Source organism: Neofelis nebulosa, chromosome 6 (genome assembly GCF_028018385.1).
Source record: "Neofelis nebulosa isolate mNeoNeb1 chromosome 6, mNeoNeb1.pri, whole genome shotgun sequence".
Classification (NCBI taxonomy): domain Eukaryota; kingdom Metazoa; phylum Chordata; class Mammalia; order Carnivora; family Felidae; genus Neofelis; species Neofelis nebulosa.
The window spans coordinates 96,861,784-96,887,898 of record NC_080787.1 but is presented as its reverse complement, the minus strand read 5'-3'; the positions used below and the strand labels follow the sequence as shown (position 1 = coordinate 96,887,898).

Here is a 26,115-nt window from a genome sequence, read left to right as displayed (position 1 = left end):
CAAGGACTATCTGAAACTTAGCAGGGTTATATCAAAGGAAGCTACAGTAAAAGTAGAAATGGCAGTGAACCTAAGCCCATGAAATGCACTTAAATCCATGAGTGTATAAGAAACTGCAAAAAGTAGTATTCCATTGTGTATATAAACCACATGGCTTTTTGTAGCAACGTGGATGGAACTGGAGAGTGTTATGCTGAGTGAAGTAGGTCATACAGAGAAAAGACAGATACCATATGTTTTCACTCTTACGTGGATCCTGAGAAACTTAGCAGAGTACCATAGGGTAGGGGAAAGAGAAAAAAAGTTAGAGAGGGAGGGAGCCAAACCATAAAAGACTCTTAAAAACTGAGAATAAACTGAGGATTGATGGGGGGTGGGGGTGGGAGAGAGGGAGGGGAAAGGGGGGTGATGGACATTGAGGAGGGGACCTGTTAGGATGGGCACTGGGTGTTGTATGGAAACCAATTTGACAATAAATTTCATATTAAAAAATAAAAAAAATAAAAAAAGTAAAAAAAAAAAACCAAAAAAAGAAACTGCAAAAAGATTAATCATCGGTAATTTTCTCAGGCTGATAGGTAATAGATTCATTATATCAAAAACTAGTTAAATAAAAACAGTCAAGCATTTCTCCTGACTTCTCTATTAATCATACCATTAGAAACCAAATACTAGACTGGAGAAATCATCTCAATGCAAATTTATTCCAGCTACTTAATGAAAACAAAATGAGAGAATTTGAATATTAACATTTTAGAACCCCTCATGACTTAATGGATTTAGGTGTGGAGCATCAGTGGATGCTAACACCATAAATAAGTAAATTAAACAAACATAGTGTGAGAGAAACATTCATTATGTACTTCTTGATGAAAGAAGATATCACCACTATCATCTTGGCAAGGATATTGAACCTAAGTCTGATCAAGCATCTGGATCCACTTGCCATTTTGTAGGAAATGTAGATGACAAAGCTGTGACAAACTCTATAGGTTCAGTTCCCCAGGTTCTTCAAGAGGTTTACCATAATAAAAATAAAGGGAAGGAGAGAGAAACCTGTAGGGTAAAAGAGTCTTAAACATATTATAAAGTTTTAAAAAGCAGGCATGTACTTTTGGGTGATAAAATCAGAATAAAAAGCAAGGAAGTGATTATAAAAGTCAGGATAGCAGTTGCTTTTGAAGGGAGAAGAGCCATGGTTAATATGGGAAAATGCAGGAGCTACTGGGGGTGCTGCTAAAGTTCCATCTATTGACCTGGGTCATGGCTTTAAGATTATTCCATTTATAATAGTTTATTAATCTCTCTCTATATTTTTTTGCTTTCTTTGTGTTTTATGTTACAATAAAAGATTCAAAAGTGTTCATGAAAGTAGCTGCTAAATATATAAGCAATTTAGATCTTTTTAGATAAAGTTAGGCTTAATACAAATGTCTAAAATTAGTATGCCCTAAATTGGATGTCGTTTGGTAGGGGGGCAGTGAAGGAAAATAACTGATCATATATTTTCTATTTTATATACTTCTTTCATGTTTCAAACTGTTCTTTAAATCAGAAGCACATTTTATGTAATTAAAATGAAATATTCAAAAAAAGAAGGAAAAACCCTTTTCCACTATTTGAAACAGTGACAACTTACAATATGAAAAGAAAGATGTTTGCAAATCTCAGTCAAAAGTTTAAGGACAACACCCTGGGCTGTGTATTTACTGGGCTATTGTCCTGGTTACTTTATCTCTGTTGACTGGTACAACTAGACTGAAAAACCCGGATCAAATACTTTCCATTTAATTTTATGCATCTTGGGACAAATAGAGGAAAACAAAATATTCTACTTAAAAATTTTAGTTCTAAAAAAAAAAAAAAAATTTTAGTTCTGAAGACAGAATAGGCAAGAAGTTAAATTCTGAACTGCAACTTGTCTGTAAAATTGTAATTATAATACTTAATTATTCTTTTATAAAATACTGGTTTTAGCAAAGACATGCATAAAATAACACCACATGCTTGGTTCTGTGTAGTAGATCAATTATCATGCTTTTCAATGTAAGTATTCAAGAAAGAATGTGCACATGGAGGTTGAAAAATTCGGTTCCATATCAAGAAAATATGAACATGAGAATCATCATATTTAAATTACTTCCAAAGCTATTTTAAGTTCCCTTTTCACAATCTTTAAAAAATTATCTTGACCAACTATTATTCTTTCAAAAGGAAAAATCTTAGATTATATTTTTTAGCTGTTAAGGGTTGTCAAATGTTAGTCAAAAATATGTAGGTGCTGACCTCCATTTCAGTATGTCAGTTTTAAATGATGAATTCATATTTTAAAATAATTTTCTTCCCTGATTTTAACAGTAGCAAGTGGAACAGGAACTTTGTCTTACTGGGGTTTTCCAATATTAAGTGCTACTCTAGAATTTATTCTAAGAGAATTAATATAGCTTTTAAAAGAAAAAAGAGCAAGTATCTCTGACTGCATCCACAGTGCAAATGGAATGTGCTCATTATGAGAGCCGTTTTTAGTAGAGAAGGAAAATACAGTTCTAATATAGATACCAAATGTAGGAAAATAATTTCTACATTACAATTCAATTTTGGTACTTGTATGACAAAAATAGGCCAATAATTTACAAGCATCCTTCATAAGCCACTAGGCCTAGATTTTGTAACATTTGAATTCAAATGGAAGTGAAATGTAGTCTTTCTACTATTTTCATGTCTTTTAAATCTAGAAGTTTTCTTTATATAGCTAGAAAGACAATATATACAGTATTCAAAGGGAATTTTGAAATTATGCAGCCCACCCTACGATTTTTCTGCTTCTCAAACTAAGATTCAAATACATAACCTTACAACATACAGTACATGCTGGGGTAAATAAAACCTCAATATTAGTGAAATTTATCTTCCTATAATGTGATTTTGGATGTTTACTGGCAGTTAAGTAATTAGTTTATACTTGGTCATGTGCCTTCTCCATGGGAAGTAGCGTGCTAAGTACTAAGGGTACTCTATTGCACAAGGGCCATTGCCCTTAAAAACCTTACATTCTAAAAGATGATATAAATAAATGAATTAGTAGGATAAATTCCAAGTTCTGATAAGTGTTATAAAGTCAATGAAAAGGATGCTAATATCAAAATTGGGCGTTTAGAGGGAATATACCCAATGCACTGTCACTTAAGCTGAGACCTAAAGAGTAAAGAACTAGCCATATGAAGACCTGTGCAAACAGGGCTCTAGGGAGAGTAAATGCCATGTGAAAGTCCTTAAAAACAGTGATATTGGAGCTTAATGAGCAGGAGAATGTTGTGATGAAGAAGGAGAGGTAGTCATAGATAAGATCATTTGTGATCTTTTCTTTCGGAAATGTTTTGCAATGAGGGAGTGTGACACGACACTATACTCTCAGTGGGCAGTGGCTCGTTTCTAGGAAGCAATAAATTATTGTTATACATATATTAAGATGTCATAACCTCTAAGTAATAGTTTATAAATTAGTCCAATAAATAAAATCTTACTAGAGGAATATAGATTGGATAAGCAACACTCCCTTTCTTATCCCCCAAAGATACTCCACCACCAGACACACACATCGGCCTTTGGACAATATGGATTTCAGTACCTGTCTAGAAATGATGAGTTGGCAATTCATTAAAAATAATATATTGGGCATTTTTTAAGTGACAAGCACTATTCTAGATGCTGTGAATTGAGCATTGACCAAAACAAGACCAAAATTCTAATATCATACTGTGTATTTCCCCTTATCAATTAATAAAATATATTGTCTCACACAATTTTGTGGATAGATAGATAGATATAGATATAGTTAGGGTCACAGAGTGTGAAGGACTCAGCTCTCCCTTGCTGGTTTGTGGGATGAAAGCGGTCACAGACTAGGGCATGAAGACTGCCTCTGGAATCTGAGGACGGCCTACTACCAACAACCAGTAAGGAAGTGAGAACTCCTTCCTAAAGTCACTAACTGTTGAATTTGGCTAACCAACTGAATGAGCTAGAAGCAGATTCATACTCTGAGGCTCCAAAGTAACACAGGTCTAGCAGATCTTGGATTGGTCTTCTAACACTTGGAGAAGAGGAACCAATTAAGTGATATATATGTACATATATATATATATATATGTATATATACATATACATATACATATACATATACATATACATATACATATACATATATTTGTATATATACATATATATATACATATATATATGTATATTTGTATTTGTATTTTACATCTTCCAGGTTAATTAATTGTACTTATATAAGATCGTTTCTTGGGTACCCAAACATACAACAACAAAACATGGTCATCTGTCTATTCTTCTTATTGAAATAGGTAGACTTGTTAAGATGATCTCAATTTTCCCATTCTGTTTACACCCAACATGAGGAAACATTTCCTTGAAGCATTTTGTCCTTTATCCAATTAGTTGACAGTTGTATTAACATTTATTGATGTTGTAACAAATTTCAACAAAGTGGCTTAAAACAAAACGAACTTATTATATCACAGATCAGTAGGTCAGAAATCTGTGTCCACATCACCCAACTGGTTTCTCTTCTCCCAGTGTTAGAAGACCAATTCAAGGTCTGTTAGACCTTTATGGAGGCTCAGAGGATGAATCTGCTTCTAGCTCATTCAGTTGGTTAGCCAAATTCAACAGTTAGTGACTTTAGGAAGGAGTTCTCACTTCCTTACTGGTTGTTGGTAGTAGGCCGTCCTCAGATTCCAGAGGCAGTCTTCATGCCCTAGTCTGTGACCGCTTTCATCCCACAAACCAGCAAGGGAGAGCTGAGTCCTTCTCACTCTGTGAATCTAACTTCCTTTTCTCTTGTATCTATCTCACACATTCAGAGAGGTTTCTGTGCTTTAAGGGTTCAAGTGAGTACATTGGTCCCACTGTATAATCCAGAATAATTGCTGGATTTTAAGTTTGAAGCCTTAATTTAATCAGCCAATTCCTTTCACAGAAGTATGTAGATTAGTGTGTAATTAAATAACCAGAGGAGAGGGATATTGGCAGGATAGCTTTAGTACTCCGCCTACCACAGGAGGTATACAGTGTATTTGCCCTTATTAACCTTGAACATTTGGAGATACAAGGAAATACAACTATGAAACCAAACTTCTAAGCAGTATTGCCAACTGCTAGATCCCTTAACTACACCCAGAAGGTGGTAGCCAATGATAGGGATCTATGCTCATGCAATTTTCTATGGAAGGATGGAGTAGTTTTCATTACCATTCAAACTTCTACAACATGATTATTATAATTACTACAAACTTATACTTCACCTTTTAGTTATTAATTTTGAGTATGTGAGGTAGAGAAAATAAATCCCCCCAAAAGAACAGAGTATGCCCCTGAGGAAAATGGCAAAGATCACTACAAATTGCAGGTGATAATATCCTCTACAAGTTTCAACTATAGAGTAAGATTAGATACAGAATTTTATGTAACAGAAGCAGTCATTTCTGAAAGCCAAGGACACTTTTCAGTCATTTGCCATTGTTGGATGCAGGGCTGAAATTTTTGGGTCTCTGTAAGATATCCAAGTTCCCAGACTTATTCTGAAGGAAACTAGTTTGTAAGTCAATCCCAAATTTTGAGTGTTCAATCTGATTGAAAGTTTTAGTGGTATTTAATGTCATTGTATTACTTCACAGCAAACAAAACTGCCTTCATTTTTCTATTGTTATTAATTGTGGTGAAATATGCATAAATAAAATTTACCATTTTAACAGTTTTTAGGTAGACAGTTCAATGACATTAAGAACTTTCACATTGTTATGCAACTATCACCACCATCAATCTCTAGAATGTCTTTATCTTCTGAAACTGAAACCCCATACCCATTTAACAATGATTTATGATCCTCCCCTCCCTTCAGCCCCTGGTGATTACCATTTTATATACTTTCTGTATGAATTTCACTCTAGGTAGCTCATATAATGAATACAACATAGTATTGGTCCTTTTGTGACTGGCTTATTTCACTAAGCATAATGTCTTCAGGGTTCATTCATGCAGCATATGCAGAATTTTCATCCTCTTTAAGGGTCAATAATATATCATTGTATGTATATACACATTTTGTTTATTGATCTGTTTATGGATGTTTCACTTGCTTCCTATCTTCTGCTATTGTGAATAATGCTCCTGTGAACATGGATGTACAAATAATGTCTTTGAATGCCTACTCTTAATTCTTTTGTGTATCTAGTCTTAAGTGGAATTGCTAAGTAATATAGCAATTCTATGTTTAATTTTTTAGCAACTGTGTTACCATTTTCCACAGTGGCTGCACCATTTAACATGTTTACATCCCACCAGAAATACAAAAATGTTCCAATTCTTTTTACACACTTACCAACTCTTTTTATTTTCTGTTTTTGTTGTTGTTGATAATAGTCATCCTGGTGAGTGCAAAGTGGTATCTCATTGTGATTTTGATTTGCATTTTTCTAATGATTAGTGCTGTTGAGCATCTTTTCCTATGTTTACTGGCCATGTGTTTATCTTTTCTGAGAAATGTTTAATTAAATCCTCTTCCCATTTTTAATCAGAGTTTTTGTTGTTCTGTTGAGTTATATAAGTTCTTTATATATTCTGAATATCAAGCTCACCAGATATATAATTTAGAAATATTTTCTTCCATTTCATGGGCTGCTTTTTCACTCTGTTTATAGTGTGTTTTGAAGCACAATTTTTTAAAAATCTTAATGTGGTCCAATTTATCTATTTTTCTTTTGTTGACAGAGATTTTGTTGTCATATCTAAGAAATCATTGCCAAATCAATTGAACTCCCCCCCCCCATGTTTTCTTCCAGTAGGTTTATAGTTTTAGGTCTTACATTTAGAAACATTCCTTTGCCTGCCTGCCAGCCTACCTTTCTTCCTCCCTCCCTCCTTCTCTCTCTCTGTCTTCCTCCCTCCCTTCCTCTCTCTCTCTTTCTCTCTTCCTTCCTTCTCCTTTAATTCTTTCCTCCCTCCCTCCCTTCTTTCTCCCTCTTGCCTCCCCTCCTTCCTTCCTTCCCTCGATCTTTCTGTCCTTCTGCTTTTGGATATCCAGAGTTTCCAGCAATATTTGTTGAAAAGGCTGTCCTTCTTCTAACTGAATGATTGTGGCAACCTTGCCAAAAATATTTGACTATACATGCAAGGGTTTATTTCTGGGCTCTTAATTGCATTTCATTGGTTTACAAGTCTATTTTTATGTTGGTATTACGCTGTTTGATTGCTGTAGCTTTTTAGTAAGTTCAGAAATCAGAAAGTGTGAGACCTCCGACTTTGTTCTTTTTCAAGATTGTTTTCACTATTCAGAGCCTTTGAAATACCACATGAATTTTAGAATTGAATTTTCTATTTCTGCAAAAAAAATCATTGGGGTTTTGATAGGAATTACATTGATTCTGTAGAATGCTTTGGGTAGTATTGACATCTTAACAATATTGCCTTTCTATCCATGAATACTGAATATATTTCCACTTACTTGTATCTTCAATTGTTTTTCAGCAACATTTTGTAGTTTTCAGTGTATGAGACTTTCTTCTTGGTTTTTATTCCTAAGTATTTTGTTCTCTTTGATACTGTTATAAATGGAATTTATTTCTTAATTTCCTTTTTGGATTGTTTATTGTGAGTATATAGAAACAAATTGATTTTTGTATTTTGATTTTGTATGCTGAAACTTTGCTGAATTTGATAATTGGTTCTAATATTTTTGTGTGTGTGGAAAGTAACTCTTAATTTAAAGTATTTCTACCATGATGGTAGGCACTTATTCTTAATTAATTTGTCTTCCTAAGGGGATATATAAGTTTCTTAAACTTAGTCACTTAGTTGTTACTGTTTGGAAGAAGAAAACTAGATTCAGATTCTTGATATTTCCAGCAAAGCAGACATCCATTAGAGCCCTATTGAAGTCACCTCCACTCAAAGCTGAAGAAGTCATTTTTATTTGTCTTATTTTGAGTTGTTTGTTAATTATTATTATTATTATTATTATTATTATTATTATCACGCCCAGGCCTAGTTCAGGGAGCAGGGTGCATGAGTTTTTTCTTGATGACCCATCAACTTTTTAAAAACTCACTGTATCCCTTCTAAACAAGTCCTTTTTGTCTATGTAGGGCCTCAGGTCCTTAGGAGTTTCCTGCTTCTGCTTCTCTACTTAATTGTCACTGTCTCACCAGACCCAATAAAACCAGACAACCATACTGGAAAATTCAGAGTGGAAAGGGAAGTGAGGTAAAGAAGGAAAGAAAAACTGGAGACTATTATTTCAAAAATACCCCCTCACACTAACTCATTTTACAAGGTGTTGGACAAAAAGTAGTAATCAAATTTAAGCTTTTAAGTGTCTGATTTGTCTCTATTTCTCCATGAAAATAAGTAGCATGGATGTTTGCACTTAGGGCTTATGGTAGGGGAGTAGTGATAAACATTGAATTGGGCTTGAGCCTTTCCCAATGTTTGTGCTCAAGAAAACCCAAGACCTAACTCAGGACAAAGATAACTCTAGAGCAGCATTGTCCAATAGAAAGACAGCTACATATATAATTAGAAGTTTTCTAGTAGACACATTCAAACATGTAAAAATAAACAGGTCAAATAGTTCTAATGTAGTATTTTATTCCATTCAGGTTATCCAAATATCCAAAACACAGACTCATACTTGTCACACTCTCTCTCACTTTTTCTCTTTTTTCCTCAGCTCACCTTTGGTTCACCTCATGCAGAATTCTAGTTGTATCCTTCGATACATCCTTCAGTGTCCAACTTTATTACTATAACAGCTCTTTTGGAAATTGGCACTTAATTGCTAGTTACTAAATTAGAATGAAACTATTTAGTTCTCCTTTTACTTAACCTTTCCCTCTATAAAACTCCTCTCTTTGTGCAATTACACTTTTTCTTAATTTTCTTGGTACACGTCTCATTCATAGCTTACCCCTAAGTATATTTCACCTATGCCTGTATTTACTGCCTACTTCCTTTTTTGTAGAAGTGGGCCTTAATCAAGGAATCACATTTGAAACCTTTTGAAAAATATAAATTCCTTGATATTTCTGAGGATTTTTGTTCAGTAATACTGATGATCAACTCAGTTATCTGTAAATTAAAAAAAAAAACTGATGATGTTGAATTCTGATGTTGATGCCCAGGTAGGATTGATAAAGACTGATCAAATAAAAACAGTTACACATATACTCCCACCTTCACCATGCTCTTTTATGTGTCATGTTTCATCATGTTTCTTTTGCCTGGATTCCTCAAAATCAGAAACCTGGGCAAATTTAGCAAGACTTTGGTTTAATACTAGAAGCCTTACATACTTCTGGCTAACTTCAACTCCATTACCTAAATCAGCCTTTTGGTTTGAAATACTGTCAGTTAAATACTGATAAAGGGCAAAAGTGTCATGCTAGGACATGCATGGTTTCTAATGTTTCAGATTGGGAGACGATCTTAGTATTTTTATAAAGTTTGTGGCAGTAAATATTACAATATATTTTTATTGAATAAAAATCTAGTATATTTATATCAGTATGCACTTGGTGTCCCTGGATTTTTTTATGCCATTATATATCTATGCCATTTGTATCTAATTTGTGCCAGCTTAGAGTTACATAAACATATTCACATTGGTATTTCAAGTAAGAAAAAAATGAATATGTTCCTTTTGAAATCACTCAGTTTAATTTTTTAATCAAAGCATTGGGTATGTATCATAACTCTAAAATAAATCTTTAGGACATGTAGCTATTATCACATTATAACTCAAGATGTGTGCCTTGAGAATATTTTTCATGATTCATTTATAATTAATGCCTGTGAACATTTCCCATATAATGATGATTTAACATTCTAAGATATTGAAACCAGTCAATATAATTTTACCTCATAATACTCAACTAGTTCTATGAAAATGCAAATTAAAGATCAGAGTATTAGGCAAATCAAATTTACATGCATATGGTGTATATACATAAAATGATTCAGAATATTGGATATCATTACCCACTCATTATACTCATAGACCATAATAAGGAACAAGAGGAATTTGCCACATAAAAGACATTAACAAAATGGAAAATTTTACAGGCATACAATTTATATTCTAAGCCCTAACATGGACCTGAATGCCAAAATCTATACAGCTAACAAAATAAAGGTAAAAGCAACATTTCTTTCAGCAAACTGATGAATATCTCTATAGGAAATAAACTCAATGAGGTTGGATATTATCTAGATCTCTTCAAAAGAACTTGAAAATACACATTGTTTTTTCTATTTAAATATTGGAATAACTCACTAAAGTGAACATAAACATGCAGTATAGTAATTTTGAGGTTAAGAACACATTTTTAAAACTTAGCAGTGACTTGAATTGTGGATTTACTGTTTACTAGTTATATTATCTTGCATGCATTTCTTAACTTAATTCTATACTTTTCTTTTACAATATAGAATATAACTAATCTATCACAGGAACACTGTTAGTATAAATACTATAATTATGGAAATATTAATGTGTGCATATAATTATGGAACTAATAATGTCTGCATATAGTAAGTGTTCAGTATGTATCACGTAATATTTTTTCTAATGAAACCAAACAGAAACTCACCCTTTCATCTTTTTTCAAATGGCTGTTATTTTTTCTTAAGTTTATTTTTATTTATTTTGAGAGGGAGAGAGAACACACAAGAGCATGAGTAGCAGAGGGACAGAGAGCGAGGGAAAGAGAGAATCCTAAGCAGGCTCCACACTGTCAGCCCAGAGCCCCATGTAGGGCTCTATCTCACTGAACCATGAAATCATGACCTGAGCCGAGATTAAGAGTCTGACATTTAACTGACTGGGCCACCAGGTGCTCTGCAAATGCTTTTTAAAAGTGTATAAGTGTAAGCTTAAATCTTCTCATCTTAAATAAAAAATAAATGCATTTATAAAAGCATTATTATATCATCAAATACAATACATTTAGAATGCTTGGTAAATTCCACTTTTAATGTTTTTGGAAGTAGAAATATTAGAATACTAATGCTGGAATACAAAGAAAGCATTTAATATTTATTATTAAAAAATAACGTGGAAAAATAAATCCAGAGCAAATTTGAGGAGGAAAATATCAAATTTTCATTCTCTCTTGGCGTCTCAATATCTGTACCTTTAATTTCAGATTCTGCCTTTTACTTTTATGTGATTTTGAAAAACTCAATTTCCTTATGTGTAACCCAGAAATAATAGCAAATTCATAGATTATTATAATTTTTAACTTACTAAGGTAAATTAGTAAGTTAGAAAATAGAAAAATATTTTGTAATGTGAAGAGAACTCTTTAAGTGTTGTTTACATGTATTTTTAGTTTGCTCATTAGAAAATAAAATATAGATTCTTCACTTGGTCTGCAATTTACTTAAAATAGAAAAAAAGAAAAGAAAAAAAAAACAAATGAGTAATGTTTGAAGTCCCTTTCAAAATGGAATTATATCCCATTTGTACCTTACACTTTTCTAAAAGCTTTGTACCAGAAATTCGTTTCAGAAATTCAAAGGAGTAAAAATCTTTCTCAGGTAATAAGATAAGGCCCAGCTTCAAAATATACTCTTGTTAATAGAATATTATATATCCCTAAGAATGACTTGGACAAAATTCTGGAACTTTAGTACATGAAGGAAAAAAAAAAAACCCTCAGGTTTGCAGAATAATACCTTCAATACGAATTCATCAATTTAAATATGCATGTATATAAGCATGTATATGTATATATACATACACATATATAGGCATACATACATACATAAATATGCAAATATATTTGTATATATGTATGCCAATGTAGAGAAATAGAACCAGAAAGATACACCAAACTATTGACAAACTAATTACCTCTGAGATAAGGAAATAAACACTAGCCTTATTAAAAAAGGATTTTCACCTTTTACTTTACATATTTCTGAACTGATTAAACTTTCCTATGAGAATATTTCTTTGTATTATTTGGATTATTAAAACACCAATGAAAATAAAAATATATTTAACTTCTATTAAAGAAAATGGTCATTCATAGTTAATATCTGCAAACTGGAATATCAAGCCTAAATTTCTAATACTGTCAGATAGCATCTCTAGTAGACTTGAAAACTCTGACTTCAAACTTCCAAGCTGAATAGTCAAATTCAAAATATATATTCAGGAGTTCAAACATTCCACTGATATTATTAGCTAAATCAGTACTGAGTCTTAAAAATAGAAATTGAGCGGCACCTGGGTGCTCAAATCAACTGACTTTGGTTCAGGTCATGAGGTCATGGTTCGTGGGTTCAAGGCCCGTATTGGGCTCCATGCTGACAGCTGAGAGCCTGGAGCCTGCTTTAGATTCTTGTTTCCCTCTGTGTCTGCCCCTTTCCTGCTCATGCTCTGTCTCTCTGTCTCTCAAAAATAAATAAACATTCAAAATAGAAATTGATAACTGGTTTATACTTCTGCGTGTCCACATAGACTCTGTGGCTGGGGTTAGAAGCAGTACTCATTCAGATGAAAATATCAACCTTAAAACTATGTGTACCTGCAAAGTGAAACATCTGATCAAACATCCTGGTAATATATGTTTATTTTACTCCAGTTCAAATATGTGAGTATCTGCAAACATATAGATTTCCTAACACCTTAATTTTGCTCCATCTTTTAAACTGGAGTACATTTCTTTTTAAAAAAAAAAAAGTTATGGTAGTTATATATATGCTATGGTAATGTATAATATGTATGAAATGCTTTCATAAAGAAATTAACCCCTAAGGATAAATGATTAACTGGTTTACTTTGTATTTCATGATCTATCAAGTTCTTGAAATTAAGTGCAGTTGAGGTGTTATGCCTCTACAATTTTTCAATTTAATATACACATGTATATACAGTTGTGTATATGATTAAAGCACATTTGTGTTTTTATTTATTTATTTATTTTGAGAGAGAGAGAGAGAGAGAGAGAGAGAGAGAGAAAATCAGAATCCCAAGCAGGCTCCATGCTCAGCACAGAGCTGAGGCGGAGATCTATCTCACAACCATTAGATCATGACCTGAGCCAAAATTGAGTCAGATGTTTAAAGCACTGAGCCACCAAAGTGCCCCACATTTGTGATTTTGAACTTTTGGAGAAATGGAAGCAGATATAGGAGACTAAAAAGCATAGCTGTAAGAGGAATGGCTATTGGACAAGAATATAAAAATGATGCTTTATTAAACTTCTGAGTAGATACATAATTTTGCCTACAGGTTAAGCAACTAGAATAACTGTATTTATATGAAATCCTTCTAGCAATAGTCTCCTGATTACTAAGGAATTACTGAGTTGATACCATAGCATATGGTGATGAAATTAAAAATTTTCAAGCTTCCAGGAGTCTCGGCATATTCCACTGAAATAAACCTGCAGCCTATTTAAGGGGTAACAAAATATTTTGCTGAAATTATTAAAATGTGATAAAATTAAACATAATTTGACTTCTTTTTCTTCCCAAAGCACCTTTGTTAACGTTTCAATGCAAGATTTCAGAAATTAAACTCATATATTGATAGTCTTCCTATTCGTTTTTTTTTCTCATTTTCATTCACCCCAATATTTATTTTTCTTGTCCAGTTTCCAACATAAAATGTATAGTTTTGACTGTGTCCATGTGCTACATACTGCTTTAGTTGTGGAAATTAAAATAAAAGTAAAAATATCCCTGCATTCAAATAAGGTAGACAGCCCCTGAATATAATAAAATGTATGTAATAGGTTCAAAGGAGACAAGGGCTAACAAAACCCACAAAATAAAAAGCAAACTAAAGAGCAGGGGTAGGTAACAAGTGCCACTTTGTAATGCTAACTGGGGTGGTCAGGATAGACCTCCAAAAGAAAGATGTCAAAGGAGCGAAGACCTGAAAGAGGTGACGGAGGAAGATTTCCACATATTGGAATGAAGATGTCTCTAAGCAGAGCAAAAACCCAGTGCAAAAGATCCTTGAGACTTGAATATAAAAGTATGTTAAGGGAGCTCGAGGAGGCCTTGTGTAACATGTGCAATGTGAAAGGAAAGAAGAGTAGTAGAAGTAGGCGTTAGTAAGGATACTGGGAGCTAGTTCATGTTCTACAGGCCATTCTAAATACATTGGCTTTTGGAGACCTTTCTAGGGCTTTTGCATAAAAGAATGGTAGGATCTACTTATATTTTATTTTATTATTTTTTAAGGTTTATTTATTTATTTTTGAGGGGGTTGTGGAACGGGCAGAAGGGAGGGGTGGGCAGAAAGAGAGGGAGACAGAATCCCAAGCAGACTCCAATTCACCAACTGGGACATCAGGACCTGAGTTGAAATCAAGAGTTGGACGCTCATCCAACTGAGCCACCCAGGCACCCCTACTTATATTTTTAAATAATTACTTACGTAGAGCGGCTGAGAGTCAGCATAAGGGTCCAAAGGTGGAAGCAGGGAGATTACTTAAAAGGCTTTTGGAGCAATGCTCACGACTTCTGCTGGAAAGGCCATGTGTGGAGCATATGTAATTCCTTTAGATTCCAGCGCTTGGTCAGTGCTCTAGTTGGTTCTCACTGCCGCACCCCAGGCTGGGCCCTGGTGAAGCTGAGAGAGGTGGCAATTCTGAGGCCCCAGTAGTTCAAGGGTGGTCAGTTTGCCATTCATTGGGGCTTTATTCCTCTAGTGATTTGCCTGGCCTACTTTAGGAACAAAAGATTTGGGTCATCTGGATTTGGAAAACCATAGAGGAACAGGAATGTTCACTTGGTAATAATTCATCAAACTGTACCTATATGGCATATGTATTCCAATGTACATGTTACAAGTCAATAAGAAGCTGAAAATGGTTGAACATGGAATTTAGGTTGGGAAAAGAGGGCAAAAAGGAAGTCAAAGTGATGAGGACTGTATGATCAATCAATCGATCCAGGTCATAGTGGGTTGGAAAATTGTTAGAGACTGTGTAATAAAAGAAATGTGTTGGAATGCTATGAGGTTGTAGATATTGTGTGTGTTAGTTTGCTAGGGCTGCCATACCAAAATACCACAGACTGGCTGGCTTAAATAATAAAAAAATATTTCCTTACAGTGCTGGAGGCTTGGAAGTCCAAGATCAACTTATTGACAGGGTTGGTTTTATTCTGAGGCCGCTCTCTCACAGGATTGCATATGACCATTGTTTTCCTCTGTTTTTACATGGTCTCATCTCTGAGAACCACATTTATGTGTCCTAATCTCTTCTTACAAGGACACCATCATATTGTATTAAGGTACACCCATATGGCCTCATTTTACCTTAATTACCTTTTTAAAGGCATTTTCATACAGGTACATTGTGAGGTACTAGGAGTCAGGAGTTCAACATAGGCACTTGGGGTAGGGGTACCATAGCTCATCCCATAACAGTGTGGGATGCCTGAAATTAAGACTGGAGGAAAATTATTGTGTAATAATAAGGTCTAGGACATGACTATGGAAATGAATAGCTGAGGTAATGTGCAGGGCAAGATCACTGGAAGAGAAATGTGCCAGTAATGGTCATATTTGTGTATAATGAAATTACCTAAAATTAATACAGGAACAGTGTGTTGGAAGAATTGACAGTAAGCAGGAAGCTAAAATAGAAGTGAGGATGATCTGAGAGTGTAGAAGAAAGTATTACTGAAGTGAGATAATATGGACCCGTGACATGAAATTCAGTGTTGTGTGGTTTTGAAAGTAAAGAAGGAAAATGGTCTGAGAGCAACAATGGAATGCAAAGAGGACCCTTAGCTCCAACGCCAGGACCATTAATATATGGATTATGATAGAAAAATGGTGTACCTGTTAAGAAGGCTACAAGTAGTAAGACTCAGAGAAGTCATTTATTGAAAGACTATGGAAATAATCAGAGAAGTGGCTAAGGATTTAATGTTGTTGTGATGTAGAAATCCTATAGTGACACTGTAAATATTTAGAAGTGCATATGTATGTATATATATATGTGTGTGTGTGTGTGTGTGTGTGTGTGTGTGTGTGTGTATGTACACAAAACATGCAGAAACATGTAGACACACAGTCATGTGGGTACACACACACACATGGAGTTTGTACCTGTGAACCAGAATGGGCACTTTTCCAAAATATTTTACTTATGTCCCTGTTGTAATTAAATAGCTTCAAGAGAAACATTAGCTACTGGACAGTTTACAACTCCAGAAAATAGATGACTTGGTATGAAAGGTCACTTTCCAGAGAGGTCTATTGTGGCTTTTTGTTTCTTCCCACTCTTTCCCCTTGCATCTGTTACTTCCCATGCATGCCACCCCCCTACTACCATGCTGTCACCTGTAGCATCCCTCTTGACTTTCTAAATGTAAGGAAAACCTGAAACTTAGAAATTTAAAACTAGAGAGCCAGTGACCACATCTTGGAATTGAGACAAATTCAGGAATGGCTCAGAACGAGTCCAGACCTTCTCATAGTAAGTGCAGTGCAAAAGGATTATTGAAGCGTTTTTCATTTTGTCAAACATTTTAATTTTTCTTTCCTTCTATTCATTATGACGTTTTTCGATCTTGCTTGGTTGAATTTGCTATCTGACTCTTGCATACTATTTCAACCAAAATCAAACAAATCATGAATTCCTGTTTGCTCTACAAATAGAATGAGGGAAGTGAATTATCCCCTTTAAAATCAAAGCAGCCATTTCGTATAAAATTTACATAAAGCACAAGAAAGAAAAAAAAAAACAAAAGGGAATATCTCAAAAAATGAAAGATCATGATTCATGTTTCAATTAAATTATTCTGAGGAAACAGTATGGATATTTCATAGCACCTCTTTATAAAGGTTTTTAAGGCTGTAAATTGTTGCTTAATACATCAAAATATAATTATTTGAGATGATCAAGAGCATTTTTCTCTTCTTTATTAAATCTTCTATTAGAGAAAATACTTATAGTAAGGATATATATATTTTATACTTAAAATCAATATTGTTTTAAGAGTATAATCCCGGGGCGCCTGGGTGGCTCAGTCGGTTAAGCGTCCGACTTCAGCTCAGGTCATGATCTCACAGTCTGTGAGTTCGAGCCCCGCATCAGGCTCTGTGCTGACAGCTCAGAGCCTGGAGCCTGTTTCGGATTCTGTGTCTCCCTCTCTCTCTGACCCTCCCCCGTTCATGCTCTGTCTCTCTCTGTCTCAAAAATAAATAAATAAATGTTAAAAAAATTTAAAAAAAAAAAAAAAAGAGTATAATCCCTAACATTTCAGATGTTATTTAAAACCACAATTGTGTGACATGTAACAAGAAATCTAGTTGAGACTGCTAAATATAAGTTCTCAGCAAAATTTTAACTTCTTTGAAATTTGTATCTTTCAACTGAGTAACTAGCACTCTAAAATTATTTTTTCCCTTGTTTATCTTCTTGAGGTGAACCACATGAACTGGCTTGCTAAATTTTCTTCTGTTTTTATGTCTCAACACAGAAGCAGTCAGTCATACGAAAGTACAGATGTTCTCAAATAATCATGTTCCAGAGATGTGGAGAATGGAGAATCTCAGTGGATTTGAGATATTTCTAAAATTGGATCAGAAACTTTTATAGCACACTTTAGTCTTCTGAAGTAGATGCTTAAAGAATTCAGAATAAATCTGCTTGTCTCCTATCCTATTAAAATGGCAACATTCCTGTTGTGCTACATAGCTTGCTTTGCTAGGCTGAAAAACTAATTATTTGTTTTTGTTTAAAAGAATATACTAGTCACTGCTTATCCACAGGGGATATGTTCCAAGACCCCCAGTGAATGCCTCAAACTGGATAGTATTGAACCCTATATATACTGTTATTTTCTGTATATACATACCTATGATAAAGTTTAATCTATAAATGAAGCACAGTAAGCAATTATGATAACAGAATAGAACAGTTGTAACAGTATATTATAATGTTGTGAATATGATTCCTCTCTGTCTCCAAATATCTTATTGTACTGTATTCACCCCTCTTGTGATGATGTGAGATGATAAAATGGTCATGGGATGAGAAAGAGTGAGGGGAGTGACTCAGGCATTGTGACGTAGCATTAGGCTACTCTTGATCTTCTCATGATATGTCAGGAGGATCATTTCCTCAGAAGGTCAATTATTTGCTTTTAAACCACAAAGAGGAAGGACTACTGTGCACTTAGAGTCAGGGTCTAGAGCTCTGCTTTTGATGTTCATTTGGAATTTGTATTTGAAGAGAAAAATGTATACAGTAATGAATGAGTTTTTGTATAAGTCCTGCCAAATATACTTTATATTCTTCTCTGTATCTTGCACAAGATCTGTCTGGTTAAAGTCTACTCTAATTTCTAAATTCTATTTATTCTTCTTGAATTTGTTTCATTTTGCATGGGTTTTAGCACAAGTCATACTACATAGTTTCTTTTAGTTTTGCCCAGATATGTGTTAAAGTTTGAAACTCTTTATGTGTCTGCATATATAATCATTTCAAATCCTTTTTCCTACCCTAAGTCATCAGAAGGATAATCCATATATTTTTTTCTATATTAACTAATTTCTTTTACTTGTGGTGTTATAAAAATCTGCTTACTCTTTTTATTTTCTTAGGAGTTTTGACATGTGAATATTCTGAAATAATATCCAAATAGAACAATGGAGGATTGTTGGAGGTCATTGTGAGGTCATGATCAATGGGTGAAGCAAGATTTGGACCTTGGCCATAGGAGACTTCTCACCCCAGTCCCATAGGGGGAGCCATTTTCAATTACACAGCCTTGACAGCAATATGTTGTTGAGACCATCTGGACTGACCACATTGATGAATCCAATTAAGACCTCTGTATAAACATTTAAGATTCTGGTGGGCAGATTTGGAGATCTACTCATCTTGTGGCCACTCAAGATAACCTTTATAAGTAAATTCTTGCTTATTAAACAAGCCACCTATCAATCTGGAGTGATCTGCCTCTTTCTTCTGCCTCTCTTTGCCCTTTGTGTACTGGGCTAGTTTAGCAACCAACAAGGATAACTACCAAATATTTATGCATCAGTGTTTCTGCCATTAGGAGAGGTTTTCCTTTGCTGATCAAAATAAATTCATAAGATAAAGCCTATGTTAACAGGATCACAGAGTGTGTAAATCTTTTGCCTTGACTCAGTTTACATGATAATAAGTTGTATATTTTATTCTGATTTAACTGTTTGCCAACGTTTCTTAAGTGTATATGTTTTGTCTCTCCAGCTGATATAAGTAATAGAAGACAGGCTACATGTTCATTTTTATACCTCTAGAGTATCTTCAGAGGCATTCAATAAGTAGGGCTGACTCTTATTTACATTTTAAAATTTGTCTATTAAAATCTCTTATTAGTTATTGGATTCTGTTGGTAAAAATCATATTAATTCCTCTTAGGAAACTGCGAAATCCAAAGCTATCTGATAAGTAAAACTAGGACACATTAAGGAGAACATGCTATTGAAAAGTCATGGCACTGCAGTATTCTGCTCTACTTTAATTTTTTAAAAAAATACTTATTTATTTTTGAGAGAGAGAAAGACAGAGAGCTAGCAGGGGAGGGGCAGAGAGAGAGGGAGACATGGAATCTGAAGCAGGCTCTAGGCTTCACGCTGTCAGCACAGAGACGACTCACCAATCTTGAGATCATGACCTGAGCTGAAATCGGACGCTTAACCAACTGAGCCACCCAGGCGCCCCAGATCTACTTTAATACTTCTAGTAAATATATTCTATACTGACTGAATATAATTCTAAACAAACAGTGGTAATGTCAAAAAAAAAGAAAAAACATGGGGCGCCTGGGTGACTCAGTCACTTAAGCATGAGAATTCGGCTCAGGTCATGATCTCAAGATTTGTGAGTTCGACCTCTGCGTCAGGCTCTGTGCTAACAGCTCAGAGCCTGGAGCCTGATTCAAATTCTGTGTTTCCCTCTCTCTATGCCCTTCCCCAGCTCACGCTCTGTCTCTCTCAAAAATAAACATTAAAAAATTAAGAAAAAAAGAAAAATTATTCTTTTCTGAGGCAAACCTGACCATAAGAGTACATCTGGACTATGTGTACTCTAATGATACTAAGTATTCGACATGATTTTATTTTTTATTTTTTAAATTTTTTTCAACGTTTTTTATTTATTTTTGGGACAGAGAGAGACAGAGCATGAACAGGGGAGGGGCAGAGAGAGAGGGAGACACAGAATCGGAAGCAGGCTCCAGGCTCCGAGCCATCAGCCCAGAGCCCGACGCGGGGCTCGAACTCACGGACTGCGAGATCGTGACCTGGCTGAAGTCGGACGCTTAACCGACTGCGCCACCCAGGCGCCCCTCGACATGATTTTAAACCACATATGTCTGTCTATATCATGGAAGTTTTGTGCTTGTAACATGTTATGGTTCCAAATGGCTTTTAAATCAATAATTTTATGTTTAAATATGTTAAAATCAGTTAGACTTCTATCTGCAATAATTAGAGACCAATAGGGGTTTATCTCCAACTACCTAGTCTTTAGTATTTCTGGAACTTAAATAGTATGCACAAGTGAAAAACCAATCTTACAATATATTTGTGCTATTTACTATATATATGATACATGTAATATGTATTAACTTGTCTGTAAAATCATTTATATTGATAAGTTATAGTACAAACGTTGAAAAGTGTTTCCTAAAAATAATGAGTTCTCTTGGGATTTGAACAAAATATTTCATCAGTAATTCTCTTTTTGTTTAGCTCTTTTTGTGAACTCTGCAACCTGAGTCAATTGTACAAAAAACAGCAACTTCTTGGATACAGAAGATCCTGCAACTCCAGGTAATATGGTCATGGCAGAGATTAACTATAGGTCATGTTCACTTATCCCTTACCATCTAGATATCTCATTCAAGAGTCAGAAAGAGTATAACAGTAATTTTGTATAGTTACAGTCAGAGAAGAGAAAGTTACAGCCATCTGAGAAACAATGCCCTACCTCCAACCCCTACCAGTTGAAAAGGTTATTTCCAAGTGTGAACAAACATAATTTGTAATTGGTTACAATGGATTTTTTGTTTTGTTTTCGTTTTTTTGTGTTTTATTTTATTTTGGCTACAGTGGGTTTAAACAGAGAATAGAGGTTTTGTTTCAATTTGAAACAAGTCTCAAAAAACATTGATTTTTAGGGAGGAAAGGGAGAGAAGGTTTGTTTTGGAATGGAGTATGAGGAAGCTGACTAGACTATACTGATTATGCTGGAGGGAAACAGCTAGTGAAAAAGCCCAAAAGGGATGATCTGCAGACATTGATATAGGAGAGGTACAAGAGCTCTGGCACGGCCTAAATGTTTCATGAGTTATCTCATCATTTAAAAAGCGAGGCATTGTGTGTAGGCTGGTTTTAGGAAAACCACTCGTTCTAATTGTGGAGTTCAAGGAATGTAGTTGAGACTGCTAGGGGAAGTGCCTCTTAAAAGTTAGCATGGTATTAGGGACCCAAGAAGGTAACAGGAATTCAGAGCAGAGCAATGAAAGTGAGGAACAGAAACAGTAATCAAACACAAAATAAAATAGGGAAACAAAGCAAGACAGTGTCAGCTATTTCTCAGGTCTCCAGGCTCCCTTACCTTTCTAAGAAGGGATATTAAGGTAGCACAGATTGAGAACCTTGGGGCTTCCCTTGGCTTTCCACTTGGTAAACCCAATGTAATAATATGTGTCTGAGAAAAGATCAGCAATAATGCAAATCATCAAAGACTTGAGGGATGCAGAAGTGGTGACCCAATCACGTTCCCACTTAGTTTATCTTTTTTTAAAAATTTATTTATTTATTTTAATTCGGAAGACAGTTTCTGGAGAATGACAACACATTTTTAGTAATTCAACAACATAAATTAGGCACATATGTGCAAATCATACTTTTCTGGAATATATAAAGAAAAACAGCAAAGAAAGACAAGAAGTCATATTACAAAAATGAGGAATTTGTATGTAAGAAGAAGGTAGTAAGTGCTATGGAAAAATGAGACGTAGGTGAGATAAGAATTAGGAGAGTCAACTGTGGGGAATTGAGGAAAGATTGGTGTGTGATTTTTTTCAAGGAGTGGATATATTATGTAGTGGTATTTAAAAGATTTTTTGTAATAAAAGATTGATATAAAATCCTCCTAGAACATTTAGAATGCATAGAAAATGGAGAAATAAAAATAAAACCACCACATATTTAGATATCCAAAGATAAACTTCCTGTTTTTTTTTCTCTGATTTTTTGGTTTGTTTTGTATTAGAAGATATGGTGCATAGTTTACTTTTTACCAACCCTCTGCAAATGTATTTTATTGGACTTTCAACATTACGAATACAATTTTTTACCATAGGCTATTTCTTTCCTTATAAAGCAAAACATGTTATCAAAATGTAATAAACATTTCATTAAAGTCTCCTCTAACTTCCCTAATAGTCCCCTCTCCAGAAGTGACCATTGTTATCAGTTTCTTATATATCCTTTCAGAATTCTTCTGTGCATATTCAAGCATATATCTGTATGGCATATTCTGTATGGCATATATATATTCGCACAGAGCCCGAAGCAGGGCTTGAACTCATAAACCATGAGATCATGACATGAGTTGAAATCAAGAGTTGGATGCTTAACTGACTGATATATATGGCTTACATTTTTTTAAAACATAGATGGTATCAGATTATATCTATTATGACACTTTTCTCGTCACTTAATTTCAGAGAATTTTGAACATCTGCAAAATAGATCAGAAGCCTCATAGCCTAACATTACTTCATTGTTACCCATTCATTCACCTCCCTTCTTCCAATACAATTTTGTAGTGTATGCCTGACATTATACTATTTATTTATAATATTTCAGCATGTATGTTTGAAAGACAAGATTCTCTCTGTTTGCTTAAAAACACAAACCCAGTAGCATTACTGGGTCTAGAAATAAATGAACAGTAATTTCCTGTTATTTTAAAAATTAAATGTAGATTGACAATTGTATCACAAATGTCATCACTTTTTATGTAATTAATTTAAAACTTCAATTGAAATAGGGTGAATACACAGTAATTGGTTGATATTGTCTGTTAAATCATTTAAAAACCTAATGGCCCCCATGTATCTTTGATTTTTTGTACTTTGTCAAAGAAAACAGGTCTCCATTATTAATTTGTAAGAAGTAGTAATATTTAATAGATAAGAATCTTGCACAGGTTTTTTTGTTATTGTTGAATCAGCATTATGTAGTTTAATATATTATTCTGCATTGCTATTTTCACTAAATTAATGTTCAATTTTAAGATTTGATGGATTCATTCAATTTGGGGGGACAAGAGGACTACAAAGGAGGTTTTGTGTTCTCTTGTCAGGAGCCACATGATGTTTTGTGTTATTACCAGTTGTTGATATTAAATGGCTGGATGTATTATTTTATTAGGCACTAAATATTTGTATCCTTCTAATTTGATCATTACTCTTTTTATTTATTAGGTGAAGTATTTCTATAATGATAATTTTTTCTTATCTCCTATTTGACTACCTACTTATACAGTTTTTGAAATAAGAGATTGATAACTTGATTCTTTTATTTCTTAGTTTTAAAAACAATTAGCTATCTTCCCTGAATCCTCCAACAGTATTCAGTTGGTTGCTATTGTTTTTGGAATTATGATGAGCTAAAAATGTCAAATCTGCTTAATGTGTTTCAATCTACTAAGTATTATTCTTATTGATACTCAAATAGTTCTGTCTTTGGTCAGTGGGAACCTCTTCAATTTGACTTTTTAGTCTTTTGATGTGACTATAGTTGTTCGGTCTTTGTTTTTATTTTTTGCGTTGCTTCCCATCTGATATGAAAACATTTTCCAAAGTTTATTTGATACATATAGCCCAGATGTGAAATAAGCCATTTCTCCAAGGAACTCTGATTCTATTTAGTGGGATCCATATATTATCATTGCTTCTTTTTTGATATATATATTTTTTTAAACCTTCTTCATGGACAGAGGTAGAAATGATTTTTAAAGATAAAATACATTGTGAATTCATACTAATAACCCTAAAATTTTAAAATAAATATTGTTTAAAATATATATATGTGTGTGTGTGTATGTGCGTGTGTGTGTGTGTATATATGTATATATGTATGTATGTATATATGTATACATATATATATGTGTATATATATATATATACACATATATAACACACACACATTTAAATGCAGAAATCACAAAGGCCATAGCTTAGTAAATTTAAACAATTGAAAATAACTAGCATATATATATCAAGAAGCAAAACACTGCCAGCACCACAGAAGCCCCACTTGGGTCTTTCTCAATCACTAACTTCCCTGTAAAGAGAAGCACAATGCTGACTTGTAGCATTATACACTAGTATTTTCTGTATAAATTTAAGCTTATTTCACACTGAATTGTAGTCCCAAATGTGCATTTATGGCTAGTGGTTGGTTCTTTCTATCTGTGAGAGATCCAAGATTTTTTTTAAGTTGTAGCTCTACATTTTTCCATACATGGCCTCAAAGACACCATGGTCCTCTAGAATATATCTTGGAGGACTTTTATAAGCCAGGTCTGCAAGTGGTGTACATTATTTCCATATACATTACATCGAGCAGAACTCAGTCATGTGGTTATATCCAAGTGCATAGAGATTGGAAACTGTAGTTCAGCTGCATTCTGAGAAGGAGGGGAACACAGGTGAGCTAATTATTAATCATTCTTTTGATTTCTAAATATACAATGTATTCTTCTCTCACATTTAAACACACTCATCTCCATACAATGGGAGAGAATGTCAAGTCCTATCCTGTCAGTTGGCGTCCAGGTAAAGTCGGGGCTCTCTGATAGAGAAGACAAGATACTAATAGAGAAGACAAACATCAGATGCATGTGTTTGTTATCATATTTAGCAATGTCTCAATTGCAAAGACAAGCTGTCTTCCTCACACACAACGGTGGTACAGAATCAAGATATGGTAGTACAGATTCAAACTAGGAGAGCATTATACGTTCAAACTAGAAGGGTAATTATACTGTCCATTATATATTATACATATATATATATATATATATATATATATATATATATATATTATACTTTTCCATTATGATATCTTACATGTTTTTAGATCCATATCATTTTTATTAAAAATATATTTGTAATATAATTATTATTATAGGTTCACCAATATAAATAATTTTGGTCAGAAATATTTTTAAATATACAATTTTTTTTTGTGGAACTTTTAATCCCAAAGGTTCTGTTTGGCTGATAACACAAAGTCTTTGCCTTGAACAGCTGAGAAGTTAAATTTGTCTTCTATGAATGGAGTAAAGACTGTGGTGGGCAGGTATTGTTGTTGTTGTTGTTATTGTTGTTGTTTTGTGGTGGTCAGTTTGAGATGAAAAATCAGGTAACCAGTGATGGGCATGCTAGTTTTGAAATATGTATTAAATCCATGAAGTGATATTAAAATGGCAGTTACATTTATGAGTATAGATTTCAGAGAGGAAATATGACCATATATGTAAATTTGATAGTAACTAGCAAATGGATGGTATCCAATATAATGAGAATAATGCATTCACCAAAGAATATAATGTATATGGAGAAAAAAATTGCAGCCAAGAACAGAAGCATAATGCATTCCAACACAGGAGATTGGAAAAATTGCAAAGGAGAGAGAAACAGACCAATTAATGAGGTATATCTGTATTTATCACATATGTTGGGGGCAAGGAAAGAAAATTTATTAACAGGGAAGAAACATTTATGTAATATGATATTGATAGATGAAGAAGGCAAGAGTTTGATATGAATGGTTTGATATAGTACACAGAGTTCTAAACAGTAGTTTTAATGAAATGATAGAAGAAAATCTTGATTGCTGTAAGTTTGGACAAAATGACGGTAGATGTAGAACAAGATAAGTTGTTTTTTAAGATGGAAAAAGTAATATTGCTTTTTTTTTGGTGAGGAAGTAATTACGTAGAGAGAAAAAAATGGAATTGTAAAAGATAATGGGATCATATAGAGTTG

General features: G+C 33.9%; 1 long non-coding RNA gene across 1 annotated transcript in view; it reads left to right on the top strand.

Annotated features, from left to right (window-relative positions):
* Positions 1–26,115, top strand: part of LOC131514609 (uncharacterized) — a 320,799-nt gene that overhangs the window by 182,657 nt on the left and 112,027 nt on the right. Inside the window, exon 2 of the long non-coding RNA XR_009263163.1 lies at positions 20,798–20,878. This is a non-coding gene — a long non-coding RNA (uncharacterized LOC131514609). The remainder of the gene's footprint in view (positions 1–20,797; positions 20,879–26,115) is intronic.